This window comes from Stegodyphus dumicola, chromosome 5 (genome assembly GCF_044657685.1).
Source record: "Stegodyphus dumicola isolate Sdum_Otavi_A_Nest chromosome 5, ASM4465768v1".
Classification (NCBI taxonomy): domain Eukaryota; kingdom Metazoa; phylum Arthropoda; class Arachnida; order Araneae; family Eresidae; genus Stegodyphus; species Stegodyphus dumicola.
Genome location: NC_140772.1, coordinates 45120448 through 45137127, shown reverse-complemented (window position 1 = coordinate 45137127; position 16680 = coordinate 45120448). Strand labels below are relative to the sequence as shown.

General features: G+C 32.2%; 2 non-coding genes across 2 annotated transcripts; both read right to left on the bottom strand.

Moving 5' to 3' along the window:
* Positions 1–9193: 9193 nt before the first annotated feature.
* On the bottom strand, positions 9194–9265 carry TRNAM-CAU (transfer RNA methionine (anticodon CAU)). Its single transcript has one exon. It is a non-coding gene; the product is annotated as a tRNA-Met (tRNA).
* A 2203-nt stretch (positions 9266–11468) lies between these two features.
* On the bottom strand, positions 11469–11540 carry TRNAM-CAU (transfer RNA methionine (anticodon CAU)). Its single transcript has one exon. It is a non-coding gene; the product is annotated as a tRNA-Met (tRNA).
* Between the last annotated feature and the right edge of the window lie 5140 nt (positions 11541–16680).

Sequence of the window (16680 nt, the reverse complement as noted above, 5' to 3'; positions counted from 1 at the left end):
ATCCTAATTCCAATCCAAATTTGCCTTCGGCTTTTAGAGAAATTATGTTTTAGTTCTGGTTTCGCCAACAGATGGCGCCACTTGCTTATTCTTGTCCAGGCTTTCTTATCTTATCTAAACATTATTTCCTATCTTGTTCATTTGAGGTTTTGCAGCTGAAGATGATGGTTCGGTAAAACCATCGAAACTAGTCCTGTGAAAATTTTGTAAATTAACGCTGATTTTTGTTCTTTGACTTCTGAATTAGTATTTATTCGGCGTGTTATTGTGTCTTAACTAATACCATTTCAAAAACCACTGCATTTGAAATTTCAATTTTTTTTATAAGAGTAATCGGAAAAGTATGACTTTTATCAGGATACCATATATTGTTTAAAGTATCAGTTACCTCAAGATATCCTTTAATTTGAATGTAATTCGCTACATCAAAATCAGTTACTGTAATATTTGAAACTGGAGTTTGAATATTATTTTCGTTATTTTGGCTGCTACTCGGATACCTTAAATTTTCACTTACTTCCCTTTTCTCTTACACATGATCATCCAATACCTCTTTAGACTGAGGCAAACCATTTGGGGTTGACCGAAAATCTTCTTTCACTTCCAGAATATTTTATTTTTTATCATTACGTTCTTTTTTCACAAAAGACAATAATGTGACTTGTTTTCTTGTACGATTTTATCACTCATTTTTAAAATATAATTTTAAAATCATATTTTTACCACTTAAAAATCAAATGGATTTACGTGGCATTGAAGGAATATGCACGTTACATTGTCAAGTAGAATTATGAAATACAAGTATTGAAAGAATTTTTGACTTTGTTGTCTCGTGGGCTACCAGTGCACGTGGTGAGATGACTCAACTTTTGACCTAGTCGGTTAACAAACTCGGGAGGAAAGATGACCAATTCTCTCCAGAATACACTACAGAGTGCAAATGGAAGAAGCAAATGAATAGTTCAGTTCTGAGAATAAGAAGGTGTTTTAATGTTCGAATGCAGTTTGGTTTTGAAGAGAAAGGAAAAGACAAAAGAAATTTACTTTTCTCATTTTATTTGAAATGAAATTATTGTTACTTTGTTTGGAATTATTTTACCTACTATATACGTAGGATTATAATCAATGGAAAAAAAATTAAGAGCGATGGGGGGGGGGAGTCCGGACCCAGTGAGTCACTGAGATCAATTACTCGTATATGCTTTTGATCTGATATAAATTACAAATATGCGTAAATGGGGCGTGTGAATAAAAAATTCGAGAAAAACTGATTTTACAAAATAAAATCTTTCTTTTCTTGGAGTTTTAAATATCTCTAACAAAATTGTTTTTTATGCAATTTTCCTTCTTGGATACATAAATAAAATGTTGTCCTCTAATTAACTTACAATCAAGGAGATAAAGTACGCCCTGAGGTTTAATTTCACTCGATTATAAAGAGAAAATTTTCGTGAAAAATATTCTGACTTTCGGTCACAACACTATTTGAATTACATTAGTTTTAGGAATTATAACACTATTTTATTTTTATTAAAATTAGTGACATACATTGAAAACACCTTAATTATATTTTAGGATTCTAGATATAAATTCAGGTATAACTAAAAATTAAAGCGGTATAATAAAGACAAGAACGCTATGTTTTCCGCTATAAATTTTATTACTAATTCCTCCCTTTATTATATTAGTTACATGGTTTCTCCATATTTTTGCATCATAAATTTTGCAATTTAATGTGAAAACATTTTGTGCTTATCAAGCTTGATATTAAACAATTCTATGTAAACAAATTTTTAGTGAAACCTTAAATGTGATTTATGCAGTTAGTTAAAACTAACTAAAGCTAACCAAATGTAAAAATCTTATAAAATCAAAATATATATCCTTTAAAATGTTTAAAAAAAATGTATGCTAAAATTCACCGTTCGTTATCCTGTTATGTTTACTGTTATTAAATCACAAAATTACGAAATTTTACTGAAATTATTGAAATTATTTTTCAATTCGAATTTTAAAATGTCTTCTGCGAAAATGTTAATCAAAACATTGATTTAAAAAATCGGCTTGTAGCAGTCTATTTAGTACTATAATTCAATGAAATAATTCCCTAGTGTTATGGAAGTTTAAACTTGAAAAATGCTACACCAACTGAAAATCATGGAAAGGAATTAATATAATAAGTATTGCCTAAAAATAAATATTTTGACGTGTTAGTATCAGAAGCTGAAAACATGGCTTTTGTATTTGTTCTACAATAATTTTAACTGAATGGGAAACAACTGAAAATAGATATTTTTCCATTAGAAGATTTAATTATTAGAATGACAAGATGGAAAATAGTGCACTCATAAATATAAATAACTATAATTTTATGAGAAAATCATAATCCTAAAATTTAATTAAAAGAACTACCTTGAGACAGAATAAACAATCTTTAATCAATCAAATGGACATTTTTATTTAATTGCTTATATCAAGGCGTAACAGGTCAGTCCGCAGTAGCGGACGGAAACAAAAAATGAGAGCCTAGCAGAGCGTGGTTTCGATCCACGGACTTCTGGGTTATGGGCCCAGCACGCTTCCACTGCGCCACTCTGCTGATACCGACTTCCGCCGTTAACACAACCTGTTTCCTAAACAGAACTGGTATTACCCAGCGTAATTATATGACTGTTTCTTTCAGGGTTATAAACTCTTATATTTTATACTCTCATTTTCACGTTATGTCAAATATTATTTTAAGATGTCTAAGATGTTCATCACTATAATACTATAATGTCATCAAAATAATTTAAAGTAAACTGAATATGATACTATGAAATTTTTTTCTAAAAGCTCTTTAAAAAAAAAGCTGGGAATTTTTGCAATCAACATGATTGAATTCATGAAGACCAAAATTTGTAGTAAATGCCAATTTTTTAGTATCTTTTTCATTTAAATTCATATGCCAATAGCCAGATGCCAAGTCCAATTCACAGTCTGTTTTGGTAATTTATTTAAGTTTCCTATAATCAATACACAACCTAGTTTTTGCCTAGTCATCTCTCTTATAAGCTAGAGGCGCAGCATAAGGATGATTTTTATGATATTAGCATTTAACAACTCATCTATTTGTATTTTAATTTCACTATTATCTTTAGGAGATGCTCGATAAGGTTGAGAGGCTATTGATAATTCTGAAGTTAACATTACCCGTGGAAGTTCAATATTGAGACAACCCACATCATACTTCGTTTTGACAAATATATGATTATAGCTACTTAATCATTTTTGCAATCGATCATTATCAAATTCACTATTTTCAGCATAATTACCAAATTTCTCAGTACTTACACTATTTTTACATACAAAATTATTTTGAAAAAATTTATCTAATTGAATACCTTTACTTAAGAAACGTTTAAATTGGTATACTTCAAGATTATTAAAGTTCAAATGCAATTTAAATAAAGAAACACAAGATGAGGATAATAATAAATAAGTTAAATTAGAATTCACAGCATAAAATATAGTATTAGAGATTCTACCAATTTTGCATAACAATTTAATTACTTTGGTCACAGGAAGACCTCCAGATAAAGGTAATAAATTTGTATTACGATTGTTGTTAAAAATTTTAATATATGCATCAATAGAATTTAAAATATTTTCAGATATTACATTTACCTGTGACCCTGTATTTATGACAGCAAGGATTTCTTTTTGATTAATTCGAACATTCACCTTAAAATATTTTCACTTTTGTACACTTTTTTGAGAATCTTAATTATTATAACTTAACGAAGGAAATGATCTATACGGATAAGCTGTTTGTCGTGACTGGAAATTTCTCCAGGCCTGATTTTGAGAAACATAATTAATATCTAGGAATTGGTCTGGGAGAACTATATCTCGACTGATAAAATCTTGGAGGTACACTTGGTCTTGGAATTGTAAAATTTGGTGTTGTACGCATTTCTCTCGGTGAACCTGGGGTAGACGTACTTGAGGGAAAAAGTTTCCTGGCGGTGTAATCCAGTCAGTTAGATTGGTAAAAGTTTGCACAGTGAGCAACATTTTCTGCTGCTCAAGAAGACCCTGATTCAATGATTCGATTATTATTTTTATCATCTAATTTTAAAGTCGATGCCAATTTTAACTTTTGTCGATAATACCTGTCGATGTCATTGAATTTAGAGCAATAACAAAGTCACTGAAAGAGAGGGTTTTTGCATTGGCAAAATAGTACGCACAAAATTTATCCCTTACATCTTTCCATTCTAATTCTACACAATCGCGAAGAAAAAAATCTGATGTGTACACCACATGACTTCCTTGTATTGAAATATTAAATTGGAATATTAAATTATACGTATTTTTTCTTGCATTTCATTTAAACTTATTGGATTGAATTAAATCTACTTCGCTGACAGCGCATAAACCACAATAGAATAAATGCATTCTTTAAAATTCACTCTAGTATTTGTTTACCATAGCGACACTCTGGCGCTAGATTCACTTAACAGTATTAATAATTATATAATAGTTAACTTATATAATAATTATATAACGGAAACTAAGTTAACTGTTATATAATCCAATAATTATATAACAGTTAACGTATATATTTCGTTCATATTATAACTCATAATGCACAAAAATTATATCATTTAATGAATAGAATTATCTAATCGTTGCCACATGTTCTATTCAAAAACTATAATAAAGCTAGAATGATGTATAAAAGAAATTAAGCAAACAAAACAAAAAAGAAACAGTTTTTCACAGACGATTGAGTTTTTCTCATTTAATTAATTCAGTTCTCCCTTCGCGAGAAGGCAAAAATACATAAAAACTCAAAATATCTATATTAAAAATTACGAAGTAAATCTCAAACGCTTATTTCCTCGAAAAAATTCCAGAAAGAATTAAGCATGATTTAATTGGCAATAATAAATGAATGCGTTATCTTTGTTGTTGCGAAGCTAAATTTCTCTAGATTGGCAACAAATCCACCAGTCTCCTGTTTCAAATGTAAACATCAATGGCCGCCATTAAAAAAAGGCTTAGCGGCACTTAGACAACTTTAAAATTGTTGATAATTCTAAAAATATTGCACACAGATTTACTAAAGGCATAAAAACTTTAACCGGAAAAAAAAAACAACATAATACAATCATTTTTAAAGCAAAAAATGTACAATTTACAAACATATAAGAGTAAAGAAACTGAGATCACTGAGCCGGGTAACAGAGTGGATATATATATAAATATATTTATATACGTTTGGTGCGGCCGATTAATAAAATACGAGGTGCACATCTACATGTTATAGCAGTCCTATATATAAAATTTCAATGTTCTGAGGCTACTCGTTTTTAAGTTATGCGAGATACGTACGTACGCTCGCACGTACGTTCGTACAGACGCCACAAAAAATTCTCTTCAGAATTAATTTTAAAACAGTTTTATAATTTTTTTGAAGGAAAAGAGTATTTTATTCTGTCCTTACGTACAGATATCACGCAAAAACATCGTTAAATTGCATTCGATAGCGGTCAAAATGGATATTTTCGTTGAAATATGCTGCCTGAAACTTTTCGCGATTACAATACTTCCTTTTTACTTCGTACAAGGAAGTAGAAATACCAGAGCTTCGCCACGAAGGCATTTGGAAAATACCAATTACTTGTCCTTGTCACTAATATTTTTGCTTTGGCACTTTCTCTCAAATAATGAGAAATATTTATTTATAGGTATATCCGAACTTTGCCGATCGAATACGGCACACTAAAATTAATCCGCACTGACTGTGGCAGTTTTGATTTTTTTCTATAGACTTAGTTTGCAATCTTGTCCCTAACTAATTTTTTACCTTTTGTCGAAAACTAAATACTGCAAAGCTTGCGAAATAAAACTCTTTTTCTGAAAAATCTACATTAAAACATGAAATTAAATCACTTTGCACTGAAATTTCTGAAAGATTTGCAGAATGATGCACTTTTTTTAGAAGCACCGATATCATTATACTTAATTCACGGAAAACCAATTTGTAGCATCAATAATACACTTCGCAAAAAATTGTGAAACACCAGACTTGAATATTTGATGACAGACGCAAACACCTTTAGAATCCTTCAGAAGATGTGCACACCTTTCACTAATTACATGGTATGCGGACACATATCACTAGAAGCATCCAGATGTCGTCCCACGATTTTTTAATTTTTTCACTCCACACGTTAGATAAATTCTTTTCGCTTTAGATGATCTTGATAATTCACTAGATTTATTTTTTTAAATACATTTCTTTTCACTACGCGCAAACACACAAAAATCGCTGAGACGCTTAAACACATTACTTTTTTTCACTATAAGCACGGCCTTGACACTGGAAAACCACGCAGTAGACTTGAAGCAGAATATCCTCGGAGTCTTTATCACAAATAAATCATGTCGCGGAGCAGGCAAATGAAGGAACACAGCAAAAGAAGCTCGGATGACGTTCACGCACGCATTAATCACTCTTTTCTAATTTTTTCTTCCGCAGTCACTGGAAATTGTTGGGAGCTCGAAAATCCAATTGGGAAAACTTTCACCAGGTTCGAATCCTGTCGACTTTTTGGCTGTGATAATTTAATAGTAGGAGAAATCAGGTACTTTAACCGCTTGCAGCCGTCATGGCCGGGGATGGATGTTTTGATGCGCAGTAGCTTGAAGTCTACGTAGATAGATAGATGGATGCATAAACCACAAACTTCCAGATGTAGCCAATTCAAAACATAATTTTATTGCATTAATATAATTCCCATTTGATCATTTTTGTAGACAGGTGACAGGTGAAAATAGGACCGGGCACCCGGACGGCTTACAAAGACTACTCGGATGCTGCCCGGGACCCGCAACTATCTAGAGGGTGCCCTTACGGGCCACACAGGAGCCTCGCACCCCACGCCCAGGCTAGTAGTATGTAGGAGGTACTGTCCAGGCCCAACGCCTAGTCAATCCGTACTGCAGTTGTGCCAACCAAAACAGGGAATCCCAGTGTTTACACTGTCATCCAACCGTCCAGGCCTCAGTATTTATTGAATTAAAAGAGAACGATTTTTATACAGGGCCATCATTTTTGTAGACAGGTGACAGGTGACGGAGGACGAGGGCGCCTGATGTTTAACATAGGTAAACAGGCATATGCCCCGCGTCCTCCACTATCTAGTGGCAACTTCCCTGGAGCCTCATCAGGCTGCCTCGGGAGTATATTTGAATCTTAATGAGAAAGTTACATGGCCATACAAGGGCGGTTGACATAGTCTACATTACAAGTGATGTGTATGACATTTGAAAGTTTTAGGATTACAGTGGTTACAGAAAATCTAAAAAAAAAGGGGGGGGTGGAGGTGGCATAATAATGTAAGACATAATACACATAACAACACACTTAAAATACACAGAACATACTCACAGACTACTAAGTAGAGTACTAATAATGCATTCATGTGATGCTGTTAGAACATATAATGCTGGGCAGATGTAATACTATGTGACATATAAAAACGTGTAATAAAACTGGTAAGGATGCAGAGCAGAGATAAAGCTGCGATACTAGTGAAAACACATGGTGCATGCCAGATATAAAGCACGCGTGTAACATTGCCAGATATAAAGCACGCGCGTATACTAATTAAAACACATGATGCAGGGCAGTTTTAAGACAGATAATAACATAAGTTGCAAATAATTATTAGCAATGAACTTTTGGTTTACATATGAAACAGATGGTAGTATATGAGTAATAATACTTATGGGGAGACAATGAACCTAGGCTAACACATGATAGGAGTACATGGTGCAGAGCAAATATGTTAATAGTAAGACGTAAGCATCTGCAGCGAAGCAGCACGAAGATGTTAGCAAGGTAGAAAGCTAGGGAAAGAAATGATGTAATTTCTTGCAAGCGGTATTTATACTGAAGCAGATGCAGTTGTAGAGACAAGCTATGATTGGTTAGTTTTAGGTTGTTATGTAACATGGAAGGATCTCGAATTTGGGAGAACAGATGAATTTAGGAGGAGAGCACCAAATCTAGAATAGTTAATTTTAAGGTCGTCAGTTATTCATAAAGCAGCTATCGTATTTTGTTATATCTTACATATATATGTGTCAATACTAAAACACATTTTTCATTCGATTCCAAGGAAGGCAAGGGTTGTATTAGCTCCATCCTCGAATAATGAATAATAAGGGAAGTTTTTCAGTCTAAAATATAATTAAAGTCAAGAAAATAAAATGTGCAGAAAAGAGGAAAGCGAAATGACAGACAAGGTAAGGGGGGGGGAAATGAATTACAACCGTGATTTCGTTTCATGAATCTCCTGGTTACCAGCAAGCCAAATATATTCAACAACTGATTTATTTATTAATTTTTTCTTTTTTTATTTTCTTTTCTTTTCTTTTTTTTTTTTAGCTTAAAGAAACGTTAGCCCAGAAGGGCTATTAGTCTGGAAATGGCATTTTGCACTGAATCACTAAATGTCTGAATCATTTTTCAAAATGTTGCCGCCAAATATTATCGCCTGTATTTGGCGATAATATTTAATACAGGGCGATATTTGAAGAAATCGCCCTGTATTAATTTAAAGAACTTAAATAATGAAGAATCTGCATAAACGTATGCATGTTTCTCGCATTGTGATAAAATTATGGTACCTAGAGCCATCAAGTTTTGAAGAACGCAATCCTCCACCGATTATGGGCATCTGGATGCGCTAATTTTAAATCTTAAATTTGTTTTATTATCGATTTCATACTTTATAACACATTAACAAATTTTTGATTAACAAACTCAACGATTTCAAAGTGATCAATGCCAACACTGTACGAAAAAAAAAAAAAAAAAAAAAAAAAAAACAGTTTTATCTCAAACGTGCGAGAATGTGTATCGGAAATTTTAAAGATATGTTCATTTTAAAATTATTTTGCGACATTGCCGTTGAACTGAATTGTATGGTTTAAGTCCGAAGAACATGATATTTAATAAATAAAGATAACACGCAAATAGTTAAAAAAACGCCACTTTGAGAGCGTTATGTAACGCGTATGTTTACGCGCCCTTTTGAGAGCGTATGTTTTTTTGATTGCTTTTTTCAACTCGTAAAAAATCAGTTGGCAATAGGAGAGAAAAAAAAAAAAAAAAAAAGAAGAAGAAAAGAAAAAGTAGCAGAGCGTGGTTTCGATCCACGGACCTCTGGGTTATGGGCCCAGCACGCTTCCACTGCGCCACTCTGCTGTTGCTAAAGTGTGACGTTAACACAACCTATCTCCTAAGTAGAACTGGTATGACCTAGCGTTTATTTATTTATTATTTTGTGTAACATAAATATGTTTAACGCGTGCAAAAATTAAAACTTTTTTTTTTATCTTCGTTTAATGAATGGTAATTAATAACTGCACTCAAAAGTTATTTAGAAAAGAACTGCAGATATTTCAACTCTTTTTTTTTTTTTAGATGGAATACAAACAAATGGATTCTTTTGTAACGTAGTACTGTAATGTTTTAAATCTTCTGTTCTGTAATATTTCTCTTAAGAACGAATCACAGTAATGTATATTTAATTTTTCAAATAGCAAGCCAAAATATTATTATAAATAGGCTGATATAAAATTACTTTACAAATTATTTTTAAAATGAACTTTTTTACTTCCTTGTACAAAGTAAAAAGGAAGTATTGTAATCGCGAAAAGTTTCAGACAGCATATTTCAACGAAAATATCCATTTTGACCGCTATCGAATGCAATTTAACGATGTTTTTGCGTGATATCTGTACGTAAGGACAGAATAAAATACTCTTTTCCTTCAAAAAAAATTATAAAACTGTTTTAAAATTAATTCTGAAGAGAATTTTTTGTGGCGTCTGTACGAACGTACGTGCGAGCGTACGTACGTATCTCGCATAACTTAACAACGAGTAGCCTCAGAACGTTGAAATTTTATATATAGGACTGCTATAACATGTAGATGTGCACCTCGTATTTTATTAATCGGCCGCACCAAACGTATATAAATATATTTATATATATATATATCCACTCTGTTACCCGGCTCAGTAATCTCAGTTGCTTTACTCTTATACGTTTGTAAATTGTACATTTTTTGCTTTAAAAATGATTGAATTATGTTGTTTTTACCTTCCGGTTAAGGATTTTATGCCTTTAGTAAATCTGTGTGCAATATTTTTAGAATTATCAGCAATTTTAAAGTTGTTTAATTGCCGCTAAGCCTCTTTTTAATGGCGGCCATTGATGTTTACATTTGAAACAGGAGACTAGTGGATTTGTTGCCAATCTAGAGAAACTTAGCTTCGCAAAAACAAAGATAACGCATTTATTTATTATTGACAATTAAATCATGCTTAATTCTTTCTGGATTTTTTTCGAGGAAATAAGCGTTTGAGATTTACTTCGTAATTTTTAATATAGATATTTTGAGTTTTTATGTATTTTTGCCTTCTCGCGAAGTAAGAACTGAATTAATTAAATGAGAAATACTCAATCGTCTGTGAAAAACTGTTTCTTTTTTGTTTTATTTGCTTAATTTCTTTTATACATCGTTCTAGCTTTATTATAGTATTTGAATAGAACATGTGGCAATGATTAGATAATTCTTTAAATGATATACATTTTGTGCATTCTGAGTTATAATATGAATGAAATATAATACTGTTAAGTAAACCTAGTGCCAGAGTGTCGCTATGGTAAACAAAGTGAATTTTAAAGAATGCATTTATTCTATTGTGGTTTATGCGCTGTCGGCGAAGTAGGTTTAATTCAATCTAATAAGTTTAAATAAAATTGAATTAAAAATGCGTATAATTTAATATTCCGTACGAGGAAGTCATGTGGTGTACACATCAGATTTTTTAACTTGCAAGTAAGCGAGATGAGTATAAATATGCAAGCGTACGCATTTAAAATCTAAGAAATTTGAATCATTAATTGTATTGCTATTGTACATACAAAAAGTTCAGTCCTGATCGGTATAGCAACCAGCGGGGGCCGACTGCCAGGTCTAAATTAAGGGTGTGGGTTTGTGTTTGGTATAAGGGTTTATTGTATATCAAAACTGTATTCTCTTATTGCAGATGCAATATGGTTTGCTTCTTACAATGTACTCTGAACAACGTTATCAGCGATGGACTGCTGAATGATAAACAGGTCCGGCCATCCCTGACAAATGGTGAAGAAGCAAGTGTCTAAACATTTGACATTCAAATAAGCAAATAAATAAAACGAAAGATTTGGGAATTATCAAGCTTAAAGAAATCAGTTAAGCGTTTTCTACTATGTTCTGGATTCGAAGTGTTTAAAAGGATTTATTTTTCAGTACTTTTCTAAGAAACATCATTCCTGTTAAACCGTGTAAATTTTTATTGAATTGCTTGTTTCAAAGGGTAAAAACTCAGTTCATATTAGGAGTGGAAAAAACGTACAGTAGCAGAGCGTGGTTTCGATCCACGGACCTCTGGGTTATGGGCCCAGCACGCTTCCACTGCGCCACTCTGCTGTTACCGACACGTGCCATCAACGCAACTTGTTTCCTAAACAGAACTGGTATCACCCAGCGTAATTATGAAACTCTCTTTTAGGTTAATAAACTGGAAGTCTCTTTCTGCCAGTTAATAACATGACTTCGTCTTTTAATCCAACAAATTTATTTGGTCGTAATATAAATTTGAAAACTTTCAGACTATTTTTTTTTTTTTTTTTTTTTTTTTTTTTTTTTTTGTATTCCCTCCTAAAACGGTTTCTGTTAGAATTGTTGGTGCTACTTTGGTAGACGGTTGCACGGATTTTTGGCGATTTACGTTGGCCGAATTGTTGGCGCGACTTTTACAAACGTCAGCCATCTTGAAAAACGCTGTTTTTACGCATAGTAAAGTATTCGAAACTTAAAAAATAAATAAATAAATATCGTTAAAAGTAATGGATTAATTTTTTGTTGAAAATGTCATTTTTTAAGATGGCGGGCAAGTGTAAATAAATACATTTACTATGAGTATAAAGTACTAAAGTAAGGCTATTATTACTTTCATATAGCAAAAAAGAGAATAAAAACACCGCTATAAAAACATTGTGCCAACGTTTAATTAGATTAAAATATTACTGAAATTGAATATCGAATTAAAAACCATCCTACCAACATTTAAAAGAATTAGAATATTATTAAATTCAAAAACGTTATATAAAATACAATTAACATTAAAACATATGTGACAATAATTATCTCAGCAATTTTTGAAAAAAGTGTATTAATTTTTTTAACAAAAATTGAAGTATACAATTATAAAATAAAAGAAAAATATGTACTTACATTTTTTTGAGTAATTTAACATCTTGTTTATTGATAAGTACCACAAAAAAAATCGAAATCATAATTGAATCGGATCTTTTAACCATCTTCATCTGTTATCCAAATATCTCGCACTTCATTGATGAAGCAATTAGCGAGGTTTCCTCCAAAATTTCCTCTGAACGCTATTAACAATTTATAAATAAATCTTTGATTAGGAAAGACAGGTTGGCCAAAATAAAGTCTCAAAGGGCAGTTTTTTTATTCCAATACGAATAATTCTTGGTAATTACCAATAACAACATTCGTCTTCGAAACGGAGACATCCATTCCATTTGAAATCCGAGGAATTCGAAGAGATGAATAATAAAATTTTAAAATGGCGCGGTAATGCACAAATATTCAGTAACCAATCAGGGAGCTGATTACATCACGCATAGAATTAAAATTATTTAAATAATAATTCATAATAAAATCATTTTAAAACAAATGCAAAATTAAATTTTATTTTAATATTTAACAACCATAAATAATGTTTAAAACATTACATTAAATTTATAGATATTAATAAAACCAATTACTTTTTAAGTAAGGTGACGTCATTGATTACATCATCCACAACATAAAATATTATGAACAACAAAATTTTTATTTCAAATAAAAATGTAAAATTAAATTGATTTTTAATATTTAGAAGCCATAAATAATACTTAAAACACGAAAGTTATGCATAATAAAACGCATTATTTTTTTAATAAAATGACAACAAAGTATCGGTTACCATAAATAACTTATACAGGATGGGTTTACCATAAGTTGTATTACTCGCCAAAAGGAAAATCGCCAAAAAGTCGCCAAAATCCGTGCAACCGTCTACCAAAGTAGCACCGAATTGTTTTTATGTTTAACTGTTTAAAAATATTAGTAATAATTATTATTAATATTTAAACGCAATCTATAATCCAATCAAAATAAATAACTACCTTATACTATGATATCTGGTGTCTGACAGGAATTATTTCGCAAACAAATTGTGCGTCTAAATTGTAGCTGGCGCCACAGTTTTTAAACAAATTGTGCGTCTAAATTGTAGCTGAGGCCACAGTTTTTCCTTCTGATATTTCCTAGCGTCTAGATAATTTCACTCGAGCGTAGAAAAAATAATTACCTATCTATCATTACAAATGGATTTGTTACGTTTCTGCTGAAAATTTTAATTTTCTTTAAGATAAACAGGGCTTCGGTGTGCCAACATAGCTCAGTGGTTAGAGCGCTGGCCTTGTAAACCAGGGGGTCGTGTGTTCGAGTTTCCCTGGTGGCTGTTGAGAAGACAGAGGAGTTGAGCCGTCATTTTCTCGCTGTTCAACAAGTTATAAGCGGGAACTATTTATTTCTTTAAAATTACATTAAAACGGCATATATAGTATAAAAAAATCGTTGTATCTTGTTTATTACGTATTTTTATCGTTTATTACGCATACTTATATTTTTTATCTTTTTTAGCTAATAAAATTAACTAATGATGCTATTATTGAACAAAACTGTACAAATTCGTTCGAAATTTTTTTTTATTATTTTTATTAACTAATAAAATTATTACTAATAAAATTAACTAATAATACTATTATTGAACAAAACTGTACAAATTCGTCTTGAGAATTTAAACACGTAACAACATTTAATAAATGATAACTCTATGTAGTGATCGTAAAGAGTACACTGGTTGTGACTCGAAGATCTGAAAAAGAGATGATCGAGAAGAGATGAAACGAGAGAGAGAAATGTTCCTTCGGCTTGCACGAAAATTAGAGTAATATTTCTGTCTGATCCCCGTTCTTCCACTGCAAAAATTTAGGAAAAGAAATCTTACACAATTTTTATTTAGTAAAGTCAACTTCAAAAGGAATAAATGAACATTTCGATAAATTGCGCAAAAAGAAGTATAAAACTATACAAATAAGCAAATGAAATATGAATAAATATATGTAAATAAAATTTTTAAAAAATTGGTAATACTAATCATAAGTAATAACAGATTAAGAGAAAAAGGTGCAAAGTATTATTATATATTTCGGGAAATAAAATTCTTCTAAAGTCAAAAATTAGCAAAGTTTCTATGATTTAGTTGGAAGGAATGCTTGTTTCAGATTAAATAAACAAATAAAGTAAATAAGCAACGCCAACATTAAGGAATTATATTCTTAAAATTCAAAAGAAAACTAACTCTTTGAAGCTGATAGAAATATTCATTAAATCCAGCAACAATCATTCGTTTCAAAACTCGAATTCACACTCTTATCGCATAATCAGAAGAAAGAAGAATTTCTTATTTTAAACATTTTATCAAATGGTGCAATCATTTGACGTTTTTTCACCTTTTCGTCCCAAGAACTTTAAAATGGATACTTTAATTAAAGATTCATTTTCCTTTTGTATATTTCTACAGATTTTTAACAAAAATTTCACTCATTCAATTCAGTCAAGATAATCCATTATTGCTATACATTAATGATGTAAATTATTGCTAAAAATAATCACTGTCTTTATTGGTTTTGACATCAGAAAACTAAGTTGCCAATTTCTTTTACAGTGAAGCTTGTGTGGTTATTACGTTACAGTGGATGGACAAAAATATGGAAACACCTTGTGAAATGCATGTTTGAAATGAAAGATTGATTTTAATGAAATATGTAGGTGGCGCTGGCGTTTTTGACTACTGACGCCACCTATACAACTTCGTAAATGTGCTAAACAGTTCAGTTGTTTATCGGAGTACTGTTATGTGAGGTTGTCATTGCATTATGTCAGAGTTAAGACTTCGAACGTGGAATTGTTGGAGCACGTATGGTAGGTGCTTCCGTAAGCAAGGTAGCCGAGGTGTTTAGTGTTTCAAGAGGTACTGTATCGAAGATTTATTCCGCATATTTGAAAAGCGGAAAAACATCATCTGCTAAATCACAGCGCGGACGAAAGTGTATCCTGAGTGATCGTGACAGACGATCATTAAGGGCAATTGTGACGAAAAATAAGAAGACAACAGCTGCAAAAGTTTACTGCTGAAATGAATGTTGTGTTACCGAACCCTGCGAGTACCAAAACAATTAGAAGGGAGCTTCATAAACAGGAAATTGCTGGCCGTGCTGTAATTGAGAAGCCACTCATCAGTGATGCTAATGCCCGTAACAGGAAAAGGAGGTGTTTAAGTCATAAAGCCTGGACTATAGAGCAGTGGAAGCGAGTAATATGGTCTGACGAGTCTTCTTTCACATTGTTTCCCACTTCTGGCCGAGTTTACGTCTGGAGAACGCCATCTCAAGCCTATAATACAAACTGTTTGTTGCCAAGAGTGAAACATGGCGAGAGTTCTGTTATTGTTTGGGCAGCCATATCGTGGTTCTATGCTAGCCCCATGATAACTGTGTCAGGGCACATGACTGCCAAGACTTATGTGAACATTTTGGCCGATCAAGTTCATCCCATGGTACAAACTTTGTTCCCCGATGGTGATGGTGTCTTCCAAGACGACAAAGCCCCTGTTCACACTGTCCAGGACTGGTTTTCTGAGCACGAGGATGAGTTGTCCCATCTCCTTTGACCACCACAGTCACCAGACCTGAATATTATCGAACCTTTGTGGTCTACATTGGAACGGAAAGTGCGTTCTCGTTATCCACCGCCAACATCGTTATCTGAACTTGCCACCGTTTTGCAGGAAGAATGGTATAATATTTCCTTGGCAAACATACAGGAACTGTATTTATCCATTCCGAGAAGACTGCAAGCTGTTTTGGATGCCAACGGGTTTCCTACACCATATTAAGCAAAGAAACATGTTTTTTTAAAGGTGTTTCCATATTTTTGTCCAACCCCTGTATCTCTTAGTATGTCGTCATAAATGTTGTATGCAAATATTTCGGCGGCTTATTTCCGTAATACTGAGATTTTCTTAAGATTTCCTTTAGACTAGTGGACATGTGCACCGCATAGCAACTAGGGCTATCTCCCAAGAAAGGAGAATCTTCATGGAGGGTTTTCAAACGAAACTTTCTCGTATTCACGTTACACATGGGAAAAATCGCAGTCTCTCATGAAGCTAGCTCCTTCAACCAGATTTTAAACCCTGGTCGAATTACAAAGTTCAATGATTTTAAATGATAGATGACTGGCAAACAGACCAGTAGAGAAAGAGAATAGTTTAAAAAATCTTCTTTCAATATAAAGGAAAAAGACTCTCGGTTGAAATATTCTCAATAAAAATAAATTCCTTTTTTTGCCTAAAATATTTAATGGTTTTATTTATGTGTTTATTTTTGATTTTTAGTTATATACATTTTTTATTACTTCCTTTAATTGA